At 57.1% G+C, this 21,703-nt stretch overlaps 1 long non-coding RNA gene across 1 annotated transcript in view; it reads right to left on the bottom strand.

Moving 5' to 3' along the window:
- Positions 1 to 1,495: 1,495 nt before the first annotated feature.
- Positions 1,496 to 21,703, bottom strand: part of LOC138268705 (uncharacterized) — a 527,660-nt gene continuing 507,452 nt past the window's right edge. The window contains exon 5 of the long non-coding RNA XR_011200058.1: positions 1,496 to 2,015. This is a non-coding gene — a long non-coding RNA (uncharacterized lncRNA). The remainder of the gene's footprint in view (positions 2,016 to 21,703) is intronic.

Genomic DNA, 21,703 nt, shown 5'->3' with positions numbered 1-21,703 from the left:
CTGCTCCTGCTGCCGGAGCTGTGATGCACGTAGGGTCCTAGAATTGCAGCTCTTTTATTGGTCTGCCTCCAATATCCGTGTCAGTAGGTGTCTGCTGCTGCCGCTGGACGTGGGATGCACCTAGGGTCGTAGAACTGCTGTTCTGTTTATCGGTCTGCTTCCTATGTGTATCTAAAAAGGTATCTCTGCTGCTGCTGCAGGAGGTGTGTAATATTTAGGGTCCTTGAATTGCTGTTGTGTTAATTCGTCTGCTATCTGTGTCAATAGGCATCTCTGCTACTGCCGGAGGTGTGAAGTATGTAGAGTTCTAGAATTACTGTTCCGTCTATCAGTCTGCCTCTTGTGTCTGTGTCAATAGGTGGCTCTGCTCCTGCTGCCAGCGGTACACAGCATGAAATATCCTTGCTAGAGCTCTCCGTCCTAGCCATTGCACCTGGATGGGGAAAAGAGAATAAACCAAGGCACTAACCAAAGTGCTGCCCGCTAGTGAAATGAAATGACGGGCAAGTCCAGGTCCATACCTGAGGAGTCCCGATTTGTCTTTTAATACTGTTACTTGTAAGCGTATTTAATTCAGCATTAAATCCGGACTACAAGTCCCGCAGTTCTAAGAAACAACTGGGGCTGGACTATTTTTGTATGTACATTAGTAACTTGACAGCTATGCCCACCATAGTGGCGGCAACAGAGACAGTAATCTTGCTCAAAGTGACAGATATGAAATTTCACCTTAGAGCACAGTTTATAGATAGGTTCTAGCTCAATAAACTAGTTTATGATGCAGATAACATTGCTTACAAGGTGATAGGACATAATCGAGCTGGTGGAGGAAGCGTTCTTCTGCAGCAAAGGATAATTATGAACATGCAAAGCAAGTGGTGCATCTTAGAGTACACTGACTCACAATATTGCTCACAACTTCTTTGGATTTAAAAATCACCGTACAAAGTGGTTTAGGGAATATTGCCAAAGAAACCTTTTGGTGTAAGCAGTAAATTCCATAGGTTAAAGCACACTGAATGGTAGTTTTGAAACACCACTTTATAATTAGGAATTGAGGTTCTCCACCACAAACTGTAGGCCAACTAATTAGTTGCAAGGTTTGCGAAAATGGTGTACTTTACTACTTGGCCAGTTGCCTGGGGAAATAATGTTTTTAATGGGTACCATCAACACCTTCTCCCGTAGGAGATCCCACAAAATAGTGTTCTTGTGCACCCAATGGTCAAACTGTGCCAGTCTTCTGGCAACCTCAAAAATCCATTCCATTGCACCTCAGTGATGCACACCACACAATTGCCTTAAGTATGCAAATTGTCATCATAGAAAAATCCATTAAGAAAAAAGGCGCCCCCCCTCCACACCCCAAATTATAGGTCTAGGAAAAGGGGGGGAAACAAATGTGATGAGAATACAATATCTCATGTGACCCGTATGCCTTCTATAGGCGCTCAAAATGCTTAGTGGCCTGATTAAAAATAATATTCAAATCATATAACTTTTTCAATATATTATTTATTTATTTTCATCATGTTAAATGCCATTCTATGTCTTTCGATCTGCCTATCCAAAGCATTAGTAACAATTATTTTCCAAGTTGTCATTTATCAAAAACACATTTGAACAAAGAAAAAAGGTATCATACATTGTATATATATTTCACATAAAAGCACTTGACAGTGTATGTATCAATTGTATCTACAATTATAACAGTTTTTTCACCCTCTTTCCAATCCTTTTTCCACCCCTATATCACACTCCACTCTCATTCATACAACAAGCGCACACACACATCCTCTCAGGTACACTGTTCATTCTAATCCCAGCCATATATGTAATTAACTTAAAAATACAATGTGAAAAGTTCTCCAATTATAGTCTTTGTAGTGTTGAGGACTACGATCTCTTGAAAAGGCGGCCAACGTTTGTTTCAGAGGGTAAGAAGTAGTGAGAATCCACCTTCTTCAGGACCACAAAATAAAATCACATGATTAGGTGGGCCACTGGGGGTTGATCTGCAAACCAGAACAAGAAAACAATAATGGTCAGGACAATGAAAAAAATCATTACAAACTTCTATATTTTAGAGCATAGTAATATCATATTCTTATCTTAGAAACAAGAGCCACGATGCTACCAAGTAATTACCCCAAATCATCAGCACAACTTAACAGGTCCCACAGTCAGTAGATGTCACTTCTCAAACATTTATGGTGATCCCGTCAAAATAATATCCCCCTATCAGCACAGTTCTCAGGTAATGTAAATATTTCAAATGTGTATAATTGGCTATCGTTTACAGTACGCATTAGTTCTCAGAGTTTCCCAATTCTGCAATCCTCCCTTCCCATTAAAAAGCACATTGCCACTCTACTTAGAGTCTTGTGAAGTTATCAGGGTCCCCATTATCATTCTGTACATATACACGAGGACACCTATTGACACAGAGGTACAAGTTACTTACCTTCGGTAACAATATATCAGGAAGAGACATATTCTAGTTGCAGATTTCTTACCTTTGAATTTCCCCAGGTGGAAGACTAGATCCAGAGATTTTTCAGCGAGCAGTACCCCTGCATGCCGTTAGGTGGCATCGGTGGACTCCACAGGCATTATGGTTGCTGTGATGACGTCGCTGTCATATATAGGTGTCACCCCGTGTGCTGAAGTCGGTTTCTTTTCACGACTTTCCACACCAGTAGCGAGGAGCCATGAAGAACACTGAGAACAGTGTGCCAAAACTAGGGCCCTTAAAGGGAAGTTCCTGTCCCTAGAAATGAGTTTGCAGTGCGGGGAGGATGGGCAGGTCGGTAAGGAATTTGCAACTAGAATATGTCTACCAGATATATTGTTACCAAAGGTAAGTAACTTGTACATCTGATAGAGACTTATAGTTGCAGATTCCTTACCTTAGAATAGAAACCTGTGTAATACCTTCCCCAGTGGTGAGCAGCAAACTAAGATCACACCATAAAGTCCTGCAGGACTGAACGGCCAAAATAGCCATCTCTGAGGACCTGAGTCCAGGCAGTAATGCTTGGTGAACATATGTAAGGACGCCCGCATTGCTGCCTTGCAAATTTGGAGGAGAAGTCTCAAAGGGGAGGGAGTAGCCCCTAGGGACGATCTGTAAAACCCACGTCCCTGCGTGACTCCGTTGTAATGGATTCTCTGTGGGGCAGGTGATCTGCTGCCAATTGGTCCTGGATGTCCTAACGGATTAGGAAGGTTTAGAAGGGGAGAAAGAGGGTGGAGGGAGAGAGACGGGGGAAGAGTGAAGGGAGAGAAAGAGGGGAGGGAGAGAGGGGGAGAGAGGGAGAGGGGGGAGGAGAGAGAGAGGGGGGAGAGGAGGGGAAAGGCGAAGAGAGGGGAGAGGGAGAGCGAGGGAGACGAGACAGGGGGGAGGGGGGAAGAGAGAGAAGGGGGAGGGGGTGAAGGGGGAGGGGGAGAAGGGAGAGAGAGTGAGGGGGAGAGGGATGGTGAGAGAGGGGGAGGGGAGAAGGGGGGAGGAGAGAGAGGGGCAGAAGAGAGAGATAGAGGGGAGGAGACAGGAGGGAATCGAGAAGGCGAGGGGGGAAGGGAGAGGGAGCGAGGGAGCGAGGGGGAGAGAGGGAGGGGAGGAGAGAGAGGGGAAGGGAGAGAGGGGGAGGAGAAGTGGAAGGGGAAGCGAGAGAGAGGGAAGGGAGAGCGAGGGGGGAGAGAGAGGGAAAGGAGACGGGGAGAGAGGGAGGGGAGGAGAAAGAGGGGGAGATGGGGGAGAAGGAGGTAGAGGAGAGAGGATGGAAGAGAGGGGGAGGAGAGGGGGGAAGGGAGAGAGGGGAGGAGAGGGGGGAAGAGGGAGAGAGGGGGGAAGAGGGAGAGAGGGGGAAGAGAGAGAAGGGGAGGAGAGAGGGAGGAGAAGGGGAAAGAGAGAGAGGGGGAGAGACAGAGGAGTAAGGGGGAGGGAGGGGAAGAGAGGGGGAGGAGAGAGAGGAGGGAGAGAGAAGAGAGAGGGGGAGAGAGAGGGGGTAGAGAGAGGGCGAGAGAGAGAGAAAGAGGGGGAGAGAGGGAGGAAAAGGGAGAGAGGGGGACGAGGGGGAGGAGAGAGGCGGGGGAGAGAGGGGAAGGGAGGGAGGAAGAGGGAGTGGGGAGAGAGAGAAGGAAGAGGGAGTGTGGGGGAGGGGGAAGAGAGAAGGGGAGGTGAGACGTGGAAAGAAAGAGAAGGGGAGGAGAGAGAGGGGGAAGGGAGAGAAAGGGGGAGGGAGGGGGAGAGAGAGAGACGGAGAGAGAGGGGGAGAGAGAGAGGAGACGGGGGGAGGGAGAGGGGGAAGAGGGAGGCAGGAGAGAGAGAGAGAGAGAGAGAGAGAGAGGGGAGGGGGAGAGGGTGTAATAGGCCTTAAGAAAATTACAGAGGTCCTATTCTGGTCAACACAAAAATTAGAAAACAAACCTGCAGAAGTCTGTATTATACGTGCAGAAGTCTGTATTATACGTGAAAAGTATAGGCCTCAGTTTGAACATAATGGTCAATAAGGAAGGCAGGGACAGAAAGGAGAATGAGGAGAGAGGCCAGTGTACCACAGATAACTTAGAAGGAGGCACACACACAAGGGAGAGTTTGAGTTACTTTCTGATAGTATGAAAGGAGAAGGGTAAATCACGACAGACGTTTGTGTTTCATGGCTGGCAGAAGGAAGGTGTGGTAGACGTGTAGGGGGAACATATTGGTAGAGGTAACATGGCAGGATCGAAGGACATTGTGTATGTTAGATACTATATATGGAGTAAATCTGCTAGGACTGTATTTTTGTAACAAGAAGTCAGATAATGCTTAAAGAATTATTGTTTTTGCTAATTGTAAGTGTTATGAAGAAGGTGGGTTTTAAGCACGCACTGAAGGTACAAGAATCACTGTGTGTAAGAGCTGAGTTGAGTGTGGCTTCAGCTGCAGAACTGTGTTGCACCCCCACTAATGTATTCTGTTTTATTTTGTTATATAAATACTCAATTATTACTAGAATTGTGTCACTTCTTTTTTATTAATAAGAAATTCAACTACAAGTGGAGGGAGAAAGAGAGGGAGAAGGAGGGGGAGAGAGAGACTGGGGAGAGGGAGAAGGGGGTAGGGGGAAGAGAGAGAGGTGGAAAGAGAGAAGGGGAGGGGGGAGTGGAGGGGAGTGAGAGAGGGGGAGAAAGGAGGGGAGAGAGAGGGGGAAAGGGGAGAGAGGGGAAAGAGAGGGGGAGGGGGAGGGGGAGATGGAGACAGAAGAGACAGAGGGGGAAGAGAAAGAAAGGGAGGAGAGAGGGGAGGAGTGAGAAGGGGAGACGGGAGAGAGGGGGAGAAAAGGGAGGGGAGATAGAGAAAAGAGAGAGGGGAAAGACACGAGGGAAGAGAGAGAAGGGGATCAGAGAGGAGGGAGAGAGAGGGGGATCAGAGAGGAGGGTATAGAGGGGAGAGGGGAGTGAGGGAGATAGAGAGAGGGGGTAGAGAGGGGAAAGGGAGAGAGGGGGTAGAGAGGGAGAGAGAGGAAAGAGACGGGACAAGGGGGAGAGAGAGAGACACGGGGTGAGAGGGAGCGATAGAGAGACAGAGGGGGGAGAGAGGGGAGGGAGAGAGACAGGGAGAGAGAGGGAGAAAGAGGGGGTAGAGAGGGAGAAAGAGAGGGGAAGAGACAGAGGGGAGAAGGGGGGGAGAGAGAGACGGGGTGAGAGGGAGAGATAGAGAGAGGGGAGGGAGAGCGGGAGAGAAGGGAGGGGGAGAGAAGGGGGAGAGGGAGAGAGACAGAGGGGGAGAGAAGGGGGAGGGAGAGAGAAGGGGGAGAGGGAGAGAGACAGATGGGGAGAGAAGGGGGAGAGGGGAGAGTAGAGAGGAGGGGAGGGGAGAGAGAGGGGAGGAGAGGGGGAAGGGAGAGCGGGACGGAGAGAGAGGGAAGAGAGAGAGGGGTGGGAGAAGGGTGGAGAGAGAGGAGGAAGAGAGAGGGGTAAGACACAGGGGGAAGATAGAGGGGAGAGAGAGTGGGGAAGAGAGAGGGGGGAGAGAGGGGGCAGAGAGAGGAGAGAGAAAAAGGGGAGGGAGGGGAGGGAGAGAGAGAGGAGGGGGTAGAGAGGGGAGTGAGGGAGAGAGGGGAAGAGACAGAGGGGGGGGAGAGGGGGAAAGAGGGAGAGGGGGAAGAGAGAGAGAAGGGGAGGGAGAGGGAGGGAGGAGGAGGGGGAGAGAGAAGGAGGGGAGAAAGGGGGGAACAGAGAGAAGGGGAGGAGAGAGGGGGAAGAGACAGAGGGGGGAAGAGGGGGGAGGGAGAAGGAGGAAGAGAAAGAGGGGGAAGAAAGGGAGGAAGAGAGAGAAGGGGAGAGGGAGAGAGGGGGGAAGAGACGGGGAAACGATAGGGGGGGAATTCCGACCGCGGCGGTAAAGCCGCGGTCGGACCGGCACCACTGGCGGTCTCCCGCCAGTGTACCGCCGCCCCATTGAATCCTCCAAGGCGGCGCAGCTTGCTGCGCCGCCGGGGGGCCCCGTGACCCCCCCTACCGCCATCCGGTTCCCGGCGGTCGGACCGCCGGGATCTGGATGGCGGTAGGGGGGGTCGGAATCCCCTCGGCGGCGCAGCAAGCTGCGCCGCCTTGGAGGATTCAATGGGGCGGCGGTACACTGGCGGGAGACCGCCAGTGGTGCCGGTCCGACCGCGGCTTTACCGCCGCGGTCGGAATCCCCATTGGAGCACCGCCGGCCTGTCGGCGGTGCTCCCGCAGTCCTCCGCCCTGGCGGTCTTTGACCGCCAGGGTCAGAATGACCGCCTATATATGGAGTAAATCTGCTAGGACTGTATTTGTGTAACAAGAAGTCAGATAATGCTTAAAGAATTATTGTTTTTGCTAATTGTAAGTGTTATGAAGGAGGTGGGTTTTAAGCGCCCACTGAAGGTACAAGAATCACTGTGTGTAAGAGCTGAGTTGAGTGTGGCTTCAGCTGCAGAACTGTGTTGCACCCCCTCTAATGTATTCTGTTTTATTTTGTTATATAAATACTCAATTATGACTAGAATTGTGTCACTTCTTTTTTATTAATACGAAATTCAACTACAAGTGGAGGGAGGGAGCGGGGGAGAGAGAGGGGGATGGAGGGGGAGAGGGCCGAGAGGAGTGGGAGGGGAGGAGAGGGGGAAGGGGAGGAGAAGGAGTGTGGGGAAGGGGAAGAGGGAGAGAGAGACAGAGAAAGAGAGGGGAAGAGAGAATGGGAGGTGAGAGGTGGAAACAGAGAGGGGGGAGGAGGGGAAGAGTGGAGGGGAGTGAGAGAGGGGAGAGAAGAGAAAGAGAGGGGAGATGGAGAGAGAGGGGAGATGGAGAGAGAGAAGGGAGAGGGTAGAGAGAGGTGAGGGAGGGGGGGAGAGAGAAGAGAAAGGGGAAGAGAAAGAAGGGGAGAGAGAAGGGAGGGAAAGAGAGAGGGGAGATGGAGAGAGAGAGGGGAGGGGGGAAGGGGGAAGAGAGAGGGGAAAGACACTGGGGAAGAGAGTAGGGGAGGAGAGAGGGGGTGGAGAGGGGAGTGAGGGAGAGAGAGGGGGGTAGAGGGGGAGAAGGGGTAGAAAGGGGAGAAGGAGGGAGAGAGGGGAAAGAGGGGAAGGGAGAGAGAGGGGGGAGAAAGGGAGGAAAAGAGACAGGGAGAGGGGGGACTGAAGGGGGAAGAGAGAGAGGGAGAGAAAGGAGAGAGGGAGAGAAAGGAGACAGGAGAGAGAGTGGGAGAGTGGGGGAGAGGGAGAGAGAGGGGAAGAGAGAGAGGGGGAGGAGGGTAGAGAGAGGGGAGGAGGGAGAAGGGGAGGAGAGAGAGAGGAGAAGAGGGGGGAAGGGAGAGGGGTGGAGAGAGAGGAGGAGAAGAGGGAGAGAGAGAGAGGGGGGAAGAGAGGGAGAGAGGGGGTGAGAGGGAGCTATAGAGAGAGAGGGGAGAGACAGAGAGGGGGAGAGAGGGAGGAAGAGAGAGACGGGGAGAGGGGGAGGAGAGAAGGGGAGACAGAGAAGAGAGAGGGGAAATAGAGAGAGGGGAGAGAGAGGGAGAGAGAAGGGGGAGGAGGGGGAAGAGAGAGAGGGGAGAGAGAGAGAAGGAGGGGAGAGAGGGGGGAATAGAGAGAAGGGGAGGAGAGGGAGAGAGAGGGAGGGGGAGAGAGAAGGAGGGGGGAAGGGAGAGAGAGGGGGAAGAAAGGTAGGAAGAGAGAAGGGGAGGGAGGGAAGGCGGAGGGGGAAGAGAGCAAGGGGGGAGAGAGGGGGAGTGAGAGAGAGGTGGGTGAGAGGGGGAGGGAGAGAGGGGAGAGGGTGGGGAGAGAGAGGGGGTGAGAGAGGGTGGGGAGAGAGGGGGAGGGAGGGGAGAGGAAAGAAGGGGAGAGAGGGAGGGAGAAGGGGAGGGAGGGGGCAGAGGGGGGAGAGAGAGGGAGAGAGAGGAGAAGAGACAGGGGGAAGAGAGGGAAGGGGAGGAGAGAGGGGGTGAGAGAGGGGAGAGAGGGGGAGAGGGCAGAAAGACGGGAGAGAGAAGGGGGAGGGGGGAAGCGGGAGGGAGAGGGAGTGAGAAGGAGGGGAGAGAGGGGGGGGAGAAGAGAGAGAGAGGGAGAGGGGTAGAGAGCAGGGGGAGAGGGGGGATGGGGGAGAGAGAGGAGAAGAAACAGGGGGGAAGAGAGAGAAGGGGAAAGACTGTGAGAGAGGGAGAGAGAGGAAAGAGGGGAGATGGGGGAGAGAGAGAGGGGAGATGGAGAGAGGGGGGGATAGAGAGGGGAGGGAGAGGTATAGAGGGGGTGGGGAGGGGAGGGAGAGAGAGAGGGGGAGTAAGGGGTGAGGGTGAAGAGAGGCAGGAGATGGAGAGAGGGGAGAGAGAGAGGGGAGGGGGAGGTATAGACGGGGGTAGGGAGGGAGAGAGAGAGAGGGGGAGTAAGGGGTGAGGGTGAAGAGAGGAGAAGAGACACGGGGAAGGGGGAGGGAGAGAGGGAGGGAGATGGGGAGAGAGAAGGGGGAAGAGAGAGAAGGGGAGGGGGAAAGGGGGAAGAGAGAGAAGGGGGAGGGGGAAGAGAGAGAGGGAGTGAGAAAGGGGGAAGAGACAGAGGGAGGGAAGAGTGAGAAAGAGAGGGGAGGGAGAGGGGAAGAGGAGAGAGGGGGAGAGAGAGGGGATAGGGTGGGGAGAGGGAGGGAGGGGAGAGAGGAGAGAGCGAGGGGGAGTGAGGAGAGAGGGGGAGAGAGAGAGGGGAGATAGAGGGAGAGGGGAGTGGGAGAGATAGACAGGAGGGGGAGGGGAGAGAGAGGAGAAAAGACGGGGAAGAGAGAGAAGGGGGAGAGGGAGAGAGGGGGAGAGACAGAGGGAGGAGAGAGGAGGAGAGGAATAGAGAGAGGGAGGGTGGAGAGAGAGAGAGGGGGAAGGATGGAGGGTGGAGAGGGGGAAGGAGGGGAGAGAGGAGAGAGGGCGAGAGGGATGGGAGGGGGAAGAGACAAAGGGGGGAAGAAAAAGGAGAGGGGGAAGAGAGAGAAGGGGAGGAGAGAGGGGGAGAGAGGAGTGGGAGAGAGAGAGAGAGCGGAGAGGAAGAAAGAGAGAAGGGAGGGAGAGGGGGGAGAAGGAGAGAGAGGGGGGAGAGGGAGGAAAGAGGGGGAAGACAGGGGGAGGAGGGAGAGGGGAGAGAGAGAGGGGAAGAGACAGATGGGGGAAGAGAGAGAGAAGGGGAGGAGAGGGGAGGGAGAGAGGGGAGAGAGGAGATAGCGAGGGGAGATAGAGAGAGGATAGAGAGAAGGAGGGGAGAGAGAGGGGGGAGGGGGAGAGACAGGGTGGGAGGGGAGAGGGAGAGAGAGGAGAAGAGACACTGGGAAGAGAGAGGGGCGGGAGAGAGGGAGGGAGATGGGGAGAGGGGAGAGAGAAGGGGGGAAGAGAGAGAGGGGGCGGGGGAAGAGAGAGAAGGGGAGGGGGAAGGGGGAAGAGAGAGGGAGTGAGAAAGGGGGAAGAGAGAGGGAGGGAAGAGTGAGAAAGGGAGGAGAGAGGAGAGAGGGGAGGGAGAGGGAGAGGGGAAGAGAGAGGGGGAGGGAAGAGAGGGGGAGAGAGAGAGGGGGAAGGAGGGAGGGTGGAGAGGGGGAGGAAGGGGAGAGAGGAGAGAGCGAGGGGGAGAGAGGGGAGATAGAGGGATAGGGGAGCGGGAGAGATAGACGGGAGGGGGAGGGACAGAGGGGAGGGAGAGAGAGGGAGAGAGAAGAGAAAAGACGGGGAAGAGAGAGAAGGGAGGGGAGAGGGGAGAAAGAAGGGAGAGAGAAGGGGGAAGAAAGGGAGTGAGAAGGAGGGGAGAGGGGGAAGAGACAGAGGGAGGGAAGAGTGAGAAAGGGAGGAGAGAAGAGGAGAGAGGGGAGGGAGAGAGAGAGAGGAGAAAAGACGGGGAAGAGAGAGAAGGGAGGGGGAGAGGGAGGGGAGAGGGGGAAGAGAGAGAAGGGGGAGGGGGAAGAGAGAGAAGGGGAAGGGGGAAGAGAGAGAGAGAGGGAGTGAGAAGGAGGGGAGAGGGGGAAGAGACAGAGGGAGGGAAGAGTGAGAAAGGGAGGAGAGAGGAGGAGTGAGGGAGGGAGGGTGGGGAGAGAGAGGGGGAAGGAGGTAGGGTGGAGAGGGGGAGGGAGGGGAGAGAGGAGAGAGGGAGTGAGGGCGAGGGAGGGGGAAGAGGGGGAGAGAGACGGGGTAGAGAGGGGAGAGGGTGGGGAGAGAGAGGGAGAGAAGGGAGAGAGGAGAGAGAGAGGGGGGTGTAAGGGAAGAGGGGGAAAGAGAAGGAAGAGAGAGAAGGGGAGAGAGAAGGGGAGAGAGAAAGAGAGGAGTGGGAGGGAGAGAGAGCGGAGAGGACGAAAGAGAGGGGAGGGAGAGAGAGAGGGGGGGAGGGAGAGAGAGGGGGAGAGGGAGGTGAGGGGGGAGAGAGGGGGAGGAGGGAGAGGGGAGAGAGAGAGAGGGGAAGAGAGAGAGAAGGGGAGGAGAGAGGGGGAAGAGAGGGGAGGGAGATAGGGGGAGAGAGGAGATAGCGAGGGGAGATAGAGAGAGGGGGAGTGAGAGAGGGGATGGGAGAGAGGAGAGAGAAGGGGGAGAGAGAGGGGAGAAGGAGGGGAGGGGGAAGAGACAAGGGGGAAGAAAAAGGAGAGGGGGAAGAGACAGAGGGGGAAGAGAGAGAAGGGGAGGAGAGAGGGGGAGAGAGGGGGGAGGGAGAGTGAGCAGAGAGGAATAAAGAGAGAGAGAAGGGAGGGAGAGAGAGAGGGAAGAGGGGGGAGAGAGGGGGAGAAGGGAGGGGAGAGAAAGAGAGAGGGGAGTGGAGGAGGGAGAGAGGAGAGAGAGAGAGAAGGGGGAGGGGGGAAGAGAGGGGGAGGAGAGAGGGGTAGAGAGATGGGGAGAGACAGGGGAGGGAAAGAGGTGGAGAGAGGGGAGATGGAGAGGGGGAGGGGGAGGAGGAGAGAAAGGGGAGGGGGAGTAAGGGGAGAGGGAGAATAGAGAGGCGAGGGAGAGAGAGGGGGAAGAGAGAGGGAGAAGAGGGGGAGAGAGTGGGAAGGGGGAGGGATAGAGGGAGAGAGTGGGAAGGGGGAGGGATAGAGGGGAGATGGAGAGGGAGGGAGAGAGAGGGGGGAGAGGGAGAGAAGGGAGAGAGGGGAGAGAGATGGTGAGAGGGGAGAGAGAAGGGGGAGAGGAAAAGAGAGAAGGGGGAAGAGAGAGGGAGTGAGAAGGAGGGGAGAGGGGGGAAGAGACAGAGGGAAGGAAGAGTGAGAAAGGGAGGAGAGAAGAGGAGAGAGGGGAGAGGGAGAGAGAGGAGAAAAGACAGGGGGAAGAGAGAGAAGGGAGAGAGATGGGGAGGGGAGAAAGAGGGGAGAGAGAAGGGGGAGGGGGGAAGAGAGGGAGCGAGAAGGAGGGGACAGGGGGGAAGAGACAGAGGGAGGGACGAGTGAGAAAGGGAGGAGGGAGGGAGGGAGGGTGGGGAGAGAGGGGGAAGGAGGGAGGTTGGAGAGGGGGAAGGAGGAGAGGGAGGGGGAAGAGGGGGAGAGAGAGGGGGTAGAGAGGGGAGAGGGTGGGGGAGAGAAGGGAGAGAGGAGAGAGAGAGGGGCGATAGAGAGGGGGGGAGATAGACAGGAGGGGGAGGGATAGAGGAGAGATAGAGAGGGGGGAGGAAGGGTAGAGAGAGAGGGAGGAGGGGGAGATGGGAGGGGGAGGGATAGAGGGGAGATGGAGAGAGAGAGGGGGGAGTAAGGGAAGAGGGGGAAGAGAGGGGAGATGGAGAGAGAGAGGGGGGAGTAAGGGAAGAGAAGGGAGAGAGAGTGGGGGCGAGGGGGAGAGGGATAGAGAGGAGAAGAGACGGGGAAGACAGAGAAGGGGAGGAGAGAGGGGAGGGAGGGGAGAGAGAGAGAGGAGAGAGATGGGGAGAAGGGGGAGGGGGTGAGAAGGAGGGGAGAAGAGACAGGGGGAAGAGAGAGAAGGGGAGGAGAGAGAGGGAGAGAGGAGATAGAGAGGGGAGATAGAGAGAGGGGGTGAGAGAGAGGAGAGAGAGAAGGGGGAGAAGGAGGGGGAAGAGACAAAGGGGGGAAGAAAAAGGAGAGGGGGAAGAGAGAGAAGGGGAGGAGAGAGGGGAGAGAGAGGAGTGGGAGGGAGGGAGAGAGAGCGGAGAGGAAGAAATAGAGAGAAGGGAGGGAGAGAGGGGGAGAGAAAGGGGAGAGAGAGAGGGGAGAGGGTGGGGAGAGAGAGGGAGAGAAGGGAGAGGAGAGAGGGGGGAGAGATAGGAGGGGGAAGGAAAGGGAGAGGGGAGAGAGAGAGAGAGGGGGGAGGAAGGGAAGAGGGGGAAGAGAGGGGGAAGAGAAGGAAGAGAGAGAAGGGGAGGAGAGAGGGGAGAGAGAGGGAGAGAGAGAGGAGTGGGAGGGAGAGAGAGCGGAGAGGAAGAAAGAGAGAGAGAAGGGAGGGGGAGAGAGGGGGAGAAGGGAGGGGAGAGAGAAGGGGAGGGGGAAAAGAGAAGGGGAAGAGAGAGGGAGTGAGAAGGAGGGGAGAGGGGGGAAGAGACAGAGGGAAGGAAGAGTGAGAAAGGGAGGAGAGAAGAGGAGAGAGGGGAGGGAGGGAGAGAGAAGAAAAGACAGGGGGAAGAGAGAAGGGAGGGAGAGAGAGGGGAGAGAGAGAAGGGAGAGAGATGGGGAGGGGGAGAAAGAGGGGAGAGAGAAGGGGGAAGAGAGAGAGGGAGTGAGAAGGAGGGGAGAGGGGGGAAGAGACAGAGGGAGGGAAGAGTGAGAAAGGGAGGAGAGAGGGGAGGGAGAGGACAGGAGGGGAGGGAGAGGACAGGAGGGGAGGGAAAGGGGAGGTAGAGGGAAAGAGAGGGGAGAGAGAGAGAGGACAGGACGAGAGGGGGGTAGAGAGGGGAGAGAGAGAAAGGGAGGAGAGAGGGGGAAGGGAGAGAAAAGGAGGAGAGAGGTGGGCGGGAGACGGGAGGAGAGGGAGTGGGGGAGAGAGAGGGGGAAGAGAGAGAAGGGGAGAGAGAGGGGGCAGAGAGAGAGGAGAGAGAGAGAGGGGATAGAGAGGAGAGGGGGAGAGGGAGTGTGGGGGAGAGGGGAGAGGGAGAGAGGGGGAGGGAGAAAGAGAGGACATGAGGGAGTGGGAGAGAGGGTGGTAGAGAGGGGAGAGACGGGGAGAGAGGGAAGAGAGAGAGGGGGAGGAGTGAGGGGAGGAGGGAAGAGAGAGAAGGGGAGGAGAGAGGGGGGAAGAGGGGAGGGAGAGGGGAGGGGGAAGAGAGGGGTCAGCGAGAGAGGGAAGGGAGAGAGGGAGAGAGAGAAGGGGAGGAGGGAGAGGGGGAGAGGGAGGGGGGAAGACAGAGGTGGAAAGAGGGGGGAGGAGAGAGAACGGGGATGGGAGGGGGAGGAAGAGGAGTGGGAAGAGTGGAGGAGAGTGAAAGAGGGGAGAGAGGTGGAGTAAGAGGGGAGAGGAAGGAGAGAGAGAGGTGGAAAGAGAGCGGGGGAGGAGAGAGGGGAGTGGGAGGGGAGGAGAGAGGTGGAAAGATAGAAGGGGAAGAGAGAGGTGGAGGGAAGAGAAGGAGAGGGGGAAGAGGAGGGGGAGTAAGCGGGGAGAGGAAGGGGAGAGAGAGAGATGGGAGGGGGAGAGGAGAGGGAGTGTGGGGGAGGGGAAGAGAGAGAGAGGTGGAAAGAGAAAGGGGAAGAGAGAGAGGGGGAGGAGAGGGAGTGTGGGGGAGGGGAGGGGGAAGGGAGAGGTGGAAAGATAGAAGGGGAAGAGAGAGGGGGAGAGAGGAGGAGAGGGGGAAGAGGAGGGGGAGTAAGAGGGGAGAGGAAGGGAAGAGAGATGGGAGGGGGAGAGGAGAGGGAGTCTGGGGTAGGGGAAAGAGAGAGAGGTGGAAAGAGAAAGAATAGAGAGAGGGGGAGGAGAGAGGAGAGTGGGAGGGGAGGAGAGGGAGTGTGGGGGAGGGGGGAAGGGAGAGGGGGAAGAGAGAGAGAGGTGGAAAGATAGAAGGGAAAGAGAGAGAGGGGGAGAGAGGAGGGAAGAGGGGAGGAGAGAGAGAGGGGGAGAGGGTGGGGAGAGAGAGGGGAGAGTGGTAGAGAGCAGGGAGGGAGAGAGGGGAGGAGAGAGGGGAAGGGAGAGAGGGGGGGAGAATTGGAAAGCGAGAGAGGGAAGGGAGAGCGAGGGGGGAGAGAAAGGGAGAGGAGACAGGGGGAGGAGAGAGGGGGAAGGAGAAAGGATGGAAGAGAGAAGGGGAGGAGAGGGAGAAGGGAGAGAGAAGGGGAGGAGAGGGGGAAGGGAGAGAGAAGGGGAGGAGAGGGGGAAGGGAGAGAGAAGGGGGAGAGAAGGGGGAGAGGGGGAAGGGAGAGAGAAGGGAGAGAGAAGGGGGAGAGGGGAAAGGGAGAGAGAAGGGAGAGAGAAGGGGGAGAGGGGAAAGGGAGAGAAGGAGGGGAGAGAGGGGAAGAAAAAAAGGAGAGGGGGAAGAGAGAGAAGGGGAGTTGAGAGGGGGAGGGGGAGAGAGGGGAGAGAGAGGGGAAGAAGGGAGGGAGGGAGAAGAGAGGGAAGAGAGAGAGGGGAGAGGAAGGGGAGAGAGGAGGGGAGGGGGAAGGAGAAGAGAGGGGGGAAAGAGTGAAGGAGATGGGGAGATCGTGGAGGGGGAGAAGAGAAGGGGAGGGAGAGAGAGAAAGGAGAAAGAGGGGAGAGAGGGGAAGAAGAGAGGGAGGAGAGTGGGAGGGGGGAGAGGGAGAGGGGAGCTGGGAGAGAGAGAGGGGGAGGGAGAAAGAGACAGAGAGAGATAGAGAGAGGGGAGACGGGAAGAGAGGGAAGAGAGAGAGGGGAATAGGGAGACAGGAGAGAGAGAGAGGGGAGAGGGTGTAATAGGCCTTAAGAAAAATACAGAGGGCCTACTCTGGCCAACACACAAATTAGAAAACAAATGTGCAGAAGTCTATATTATATGGAAAAAGTACAGGCCTCAGTTTGAACATAATGGTCAATAAGGAAGGCAGGGACAGAAAGGAGAATGAGGAGAGAGGCCAGTGTACCACAGATAACTTAGAAGGAGGCACACACACAAGGGAGAGTTTGAGTTACTTTCTGATAGCAGGACTGACTTGAAAGGGAGACAGGTGTTAGATGTTTGTGTTTCATGGCTGGCAGAAGGAAGGTGACAGGCCTTAAAACTTTTGGAGAGAGGGAGGAAGAGAGAGACGGGAAGAGGGGGAGAGAGAAGAGAGATAGGGGATATGGAGAGAGAGAGGGGGAGAGAGGGGGAACAGAGAGAAGGGGAGAGTGAGAGAGGAGGGGAGAGAGTGGGGAACAGAGAGAAGGGGATAGGGGGGAAAGAGAGAGGGGAGAGGGGGCGAGAGGGAGGGGGAGAGAGAGAAGGGGAAGAGAGGAGGCGGAGGGGGGAGGGAGGGAGAGAGAGGGGGGAGAAAGGGAGGAAGAGAGAGAAGGGGAGAGGGGGGAGAAGGCGGAGGGGGAAGAGAGAGAGGGGAAGACAGATTGGAAGGGACGGGGAGACGGGGGGAGAGAGTGTGGAAGGGAGAGAGGGGGAGCGACGGGAGAGAGAGAGGGGAGGGGAGAGAGGAGGGAGAGAGAGCGGAGAGGAAGAAAGAGAGAGAAGGGAGGGAGAGAGGGGGAGAGAGGAGGGGAGAGAGAGAGGGGAGAAGGGAGGGGGAGAGAAGGAGAGAGGGGAGGAGGGAGAGAAGGGGGGAGGAGGGAGAGAAAGAGTGTGGGGGAAGAGAGAGGAGGAGGGGGGGAGAGAAGGGAGAGAGAAAGGGGAAGACAGATTGGAAGGGAGGGGGAGACAGAGGGGGAAGAGAGAGCCGGGGGAAAGGGGTGGGGAGAGATGAGGGGCTAGAGGGGGAGGGGGGAGGGAGACGAGGAGGAGAGAGGGGGAGGAGAGAGAGGGGGAGGGGAGGGGGGAAAGTGTGGGAGAGGGGGAAGAGAGGGGAGAGGGAGAAGGGAGGGAGAAAGAGACGGAGAGAGATAGAGAGAGGGGAGACGGGAAGAGAGGGAGGAGAGAGGGAGGAGAGAGGGGGAGAGAGGGTAGGGAGTGGGGGAAGAGAGAGAGGGGAATAGGGAGGCAGGAGAGAAAGAGAAAGAGGACAGGAGGAGAGGGGAGGGAGAGGGAGAGAGGGTGGTAGAGAGGGGAGAGGCAGGGGAGACAGGGAGAGAGGGAAGAGACAGGGGGAGGAGTGAAGGGGTAGAGGGGGAGGAGAGGCGGAGGAGTGAGGGGGTAGAGGGGAGGAGAGAGGCGGGGAGAGAAGGGGGAGAGACGGGAAGAGAGGGGGGAGGGGGAGGAGAGGGAGTGGGGAGAGAGAGGGGGAAGGGAGAGAAGGTGAGGAGAGAGAGGGGGGCAGCGAGAGAGGGAGAAAGAGGGGATAGAGAGGAGAGAGGGGGAACGGTAGGGGGAGGGGGAAGACAGGTGGAAAGCGAGAGAAGGGGAGGAGAGGGGGAGGAGAGAGTAGAGGAGAGTGAGAGGGGGAGTAAGAGGGGAGAGGAAGGAGAGAGAGAGAGGTGGAAAGAGAATGGGAAGAGAGAGGTGGAAAGAGAGGGGGAGCAGAGGGGGAAGAGAGAGAGGTGGAAAGATAGAAGGGGACAAGAGGGGAGAGAAGGAGAGGGGAAGAGGAGGGGGAGTAAGAGGGAGTGTGGGGAGGGGGAAGAGAGAGGTGGAAAGAGAGAAGGGGAAGAGGGGGAGGAGAGACGGGAGTGGGAGGAGAGGGGGAGGGGGAAGGGAGAGAGAGGTGGAAAGATAGAAGGGAAAGAGAGAGGGGGAGAGAGGAGGGGAGGGGGAAGAGGAGGGAGAGAGCGAGGGGAGAGAGGAGAAGAGAGTGGGAGAAGAGAGAGAAAGGGAGGAGAGAGGCGGAAGAGTGAGAGGGGGAGAGAGGAGAGAGACGGGAGATGGAGAGAGAGGGAGTGAGGGGGAAGAGAGAGAGGGGAAGAAAAAGGAGAGGGGGAAGAGACAGAGGGGGAAGAGAGAGGGGGGAGGGGAAGAGAGGGGAAGGGGAGAGAGGAGGGGGGAAGGAGAGGAGAGAGGGGGAGAGAAAGGGGAAAGAGGGGAGAGAGAGAGGGGAAGACGAGAGGGAGGAGAAAGGGGAGAGGGGGGAGAGAGAGGGGGAGGGAGAAAAAGACGGAGAGAGATAGAGCGAGGGGAGACGGGAAGAGAGGGAGGAGAGAGAGGGAAACGGGGAGAGAGGGGAGGGAGTGGGGGAAGAGAGAGAGGGGAATAGGGAGGCAGGAGAGAGAGAGGGGAGAGGGTGTAATAGGCCTTAAGAAAATTACAGAGGGCCTATTCTGGCCAACACACAAATTAGAAAACAAATGTGCAGAAGTCTATATTATATGGAAAAAGTACAGGCCTCAGTTTGAACATATTGGTCAATAAGGAAGGCAGGGACAGAAAGGAGAATAAGGAGAGAGGCCAGTGTACCACAGATAACTTAGAAGGATGCATACACACAAGGGAGAGTTTGAGTTACTTTCTGATAGTATGAAAGGAGAAGGGTAAATCACGACAGACGTTTGTGTTTCATGGCTGGCAGAAGGAAGGTGTGGTAGACGTGTAGGGGGAACATATTGATAGAGGTAACATGGCAGGATCGAAGGACATTGTGTATGTTAGATACTATATATGGAGTAAATCTGCTAGGACTGTATTTTTGTAACAAGAAGTCAGATAATGCTTAAAGAATTATTGTTTTTGCTAATTGTAAGTGTTATGAAGGAGGTGGGTTTTAAGCGCCCACTGAAGGTACAAGAATCACTGTGTGTAAGAGCTGAGTTGAGTGTGGCTTCAGCTGCAGAACTGTGTTGCACCCCCTCTAATGTATTCTGTTTTATTTTGTTATATAAATACTCAATTATTACTTGAATTGTGTCACTTCTTTTTTATTAATACGAAATTCAACTACAAGTGGAGGGAGAGAGCGGGGGAGAGAGAGGGGGAGGGAGGGGGAGAGGGAGGGGGAGAGGGAAAGAGAGAGGGCCGAGAGGAGTGGGAGGGGAGGAGAGGGGGAAGGCGAGGAGAAGGAGTGTGGGGAAGGGGAAGAGGGAGAGAGAGACAGAGAAAGAGAGGGGAAGAGAGAAGGGGAGGTGAGAGGTGGAAACAGAGAGGAGGGAGGAGGGGAAGAGTGGAGGGGAGGGAGAGAGGGGAGAGAAGAGAAAGAGAGGGGAGATGGAGAGAGAGGGTAGAGAGAGGGGGGAGATAGAAGAGACATGGGGAAGAGAAAGAAGGGGAGAGAGAAGTGAGGGAGAGAGAGGGGAGATGGAGAGAGAGGGGAGATGGAGAGAGAGAGGGGAGGGGAGATAGAGGGGGAGGGGGGAAGGGGGAAGAGAGAGGGGGGAGAGAAGGAGGGGAGAGAGGGGGATGAGAGTAGGGGAGGAGAGAGGGGAGGAGGGAGAGAGAGGGGGTTAGAGGGGGGAGAGGGGGCAGAAAGGGGAGAGGGAGGAGGGAGGGAGAGAGGGGAAAGAGGGGAGGGGGGAAGAGAGGGGGGAAGGGGGAGAGATAGAGGGAGAGACAGAGAGGGGGAGAAAGGGAGGAAAAGAGGGAGAGAAAGGAGACGGGGAGAGAGAGGAGGGAGAGTGGGGGAGAGGGAGAGAGGGGAAGAGACTGGGAAGAGAGAGAAGGGGAGGAGGGTAGAGAGAGGGGAGGAGAGAGAGGAGAAGAGGGGAAGGGAGAGAGGGGTGGGAGACAGGGTGGAGAGAGAGGAGGAGAAGAGGGAGAGAGAGAGAGGGGGGAAGAGATGGAGAGAGGGGGTGAGAGGGAGATATAGAGAGAGAGGGGAGAGACAGAGAGGGGGAGAGAGGGAGGAAGAGAGAGACAGGGAGAGGGGGAGGAGAGAAGGGGGAGATAGAGAGAGGGGGGAAAAGAGGGAGAGAGAAGGGGGAGGGGAGAAGGGGGAGGGGGAAGAGAGAGAGGGGAGAGAGAGAAGGAGGGGAGAGAGGGGGGAATAGAGAGAAGGGGAGGAGAGGGAGAGAGAGGGAGGGGGAGAGAGAAAGGGGGAAGAGAGAAGGAGGGGGGAAGGGAGAGAGAGGGGGAAGAAAGTTAGGAAGAGAGAGAAGGGGAGGGAGGGAAGGCGGAGGGGGAAGAGAGAGGGGAAGACAGATTGGAAGGGAGGGGGGAGACAGAGGGGGGAAGAGACCAAGGGGGGAGAGAGGGGGAGTGAGAGAGAGAGGGGGGAGGGAGAGAGGGGAGAGGGTGGGGAGAGAGAGGGGGGTGAGAGGGAGAGAGAGAGAGAGAGGGTGGGGAGAGAGGGGGAGGGAGGGGAGAGGAAAGAAGGGGAGAGAGGGAGGGGGGAAGGGGGCAGAGGGGGGAGAGGGAGGGAGAGAGAGGAGAAGAGACGGGGAAGAGAGGGAAGGGGAGGAGAGAGGGGGTGAGAGGGGGGCGAGAGAGGGGAGAGAGGGGGAGAGGGGAGAAAGACGGGAGAGAGAAGGGGGAAGGGGGAAGAGAGAGGGGAGAGGGAGTGAGAAGGAGGGGAGAGAGGGTGGGGAGAGGAGAGAGAGGGAGAGAGGGAGAGAGGGGGGAGAGAGAGGAGAAGAAACGGGGGGAAGAGAGAGAAGGGGAGAGACGGTGAGAGAGAAGGGAGAGAGGAGAGAGGGGGGAGAGAGAGAGAGAGGGGAGATGGGGAGGGGGAGGTATAGAGGGGGGTGGAAAGGGAGAGAGAGAGGGGGAGTAAGGGGTGAGGGTGAAGAGAGGGGGGAGAGAGAGGGGGAGGGGGAGAGGGAGGGAGGGGAGAGAGAGGCGAAGAGACACGGGGAAGAGAGAGGGGAGGGAGAAGGGGAAGAGAGAGAAGGGAAGGGGGGAAGAGAGAGAAGGGGGAGGGGGGAAGAGAGAGAGGGAGTGAGAAAGGGGGAAGAGACAGAGGGAGTGAAGAGTGAGAAAGGGAGGAGAGGGGAGGTAGAGGGGAGGGAGAGGGGAAGAGGAGAGAGGGGGAGAGAGAGGGAGGGTGGGGGGAGAGAGAGGGGGAGGGAGGGGAGAGAGGAGAGAGCGAGGGGGAGTGAGGAGAGAGGGGGAGAGAGGAAAGAGAGAGAGGGGGAGGGGAGAGAGAGGGAGAGGGGAGTGGGAGAGATAGACGGGAGGGATAGAGGGGAGAGAGAGAGGAGAAAACACGGGGAAGAGAGAGGGAGGGAGGGGAGGGAGAGAGGGGGAGAGGGAGAGAGGGGGAAGAGAGAGGGAGGGAAGAGTGAGAAAGGGAGGACAGAGGGAGAGGGAGGGAGGGGGAAGGAGGGAGGGTGGAGAGGGGGAAGGAGGGGAGAGAGGAGAGAGGGCGAGAGGGAGGGGGATAGAGGGGGGAGAGATAGACAGGAGCGGGAGGGATAGAGGAGAGATAGAGAGGGGGGAGGGAGGGATAGAGAGAGAGGGGGGAGATAGACGGGAGGGGGAGGGATAGAGGGGAGATGGAGAGAGAGGGGGGAGTAAGGGAAGAGGGGGAAGAGACGGGGAAAGAGAAGGAAGAGAGAGTGGGGGCGAGGGGGGGAGAAGAGACGGGGAAGAGAGAGAAGGGGGGGTGAGAGGGGAGGGGAGAGAGGGGGAGAGGAGAGAAAGAGGAGAGAGAGAGAAGGGGGAGGGGGAGTGAGAAGGAGGGGAGAAGAGACAGAGGGAGGGAGAGGGAGAAAGGGAGGAGAGATGGGAGAGTAAGGGGAGAGAGGAAAGAGAGAGAGGGGGAGGGGAGAGAGGGGGAGGAGAGAGAGAGAGAGAGAGGGAAGATAGAGGAGTGGGAGGGGATAGACGGGAGATTGAGAGGGGTGAGGGAGGGAGAGAGAGAGGAGAAGAGACAGGGGAAGAGAGATAAGGGGAGGAGAGAGGGGGAGGGAGAGAGGGGAGGAGAGAGGGGAGAAAGAGGGGAGAGGGGAAGAGAGGGGGAGAGGGAGAGAGAGGGGGAGAGGGAGAGCGAGGGCGAGAGGGAGGGGAGAGAGAGAGGGGGAGAGAGAAGGGGGAAGAGAGAAGGGGGAGGGGGAAGAGAGAGGGTGAGAGGGAGAGCGAGAGGGAGGGGAGGGGAGGGGGGAGGGAGAGAGAGGGGGAGGGAGGGAGGAGAGAGAGAGAGGGAGGGAGGGAGGGTGGAGAGAGAGAGGGAGGGAGGGTGGAGAGGGGGGAGGGAGGGTGGAGAGGGGGAGGGAGGGGAGAGAGGGAGTGAGGAGGAGAGGAGACAGAGAGGGCGAGAGGGAGGGGAGAGAGAGAGAGGGGGAAGGAGGGAGAGAGAGAGGGGGAGGGAGGGGGGAGGGAGGGTGGGGAGGGGAAGAGAGGGAGGGGAGAGAGAGGGGGAGGGGAGAGAG

Source organism: Pleurodeles waltl, chromosome 12, assembly GCF_031143425.1.
Source record: "Pleurodeles waltl isolate 20211129_DDA chromosome 12, aPleWal1.hap1.20221129, whole genome shotgun sequence".
Taxonomy (NCBI): Eukaryota; Metazoa; Chordata; class Amphibia; order Caudata; family Salamandridae; genus Pleurodeles; species Pleurodeles waltl.
The sequence above is the reverse complement of the archived record's forward strand: the minus strand, read 5'-3'. Positions and strand labels throughout refer to the sequence as shown.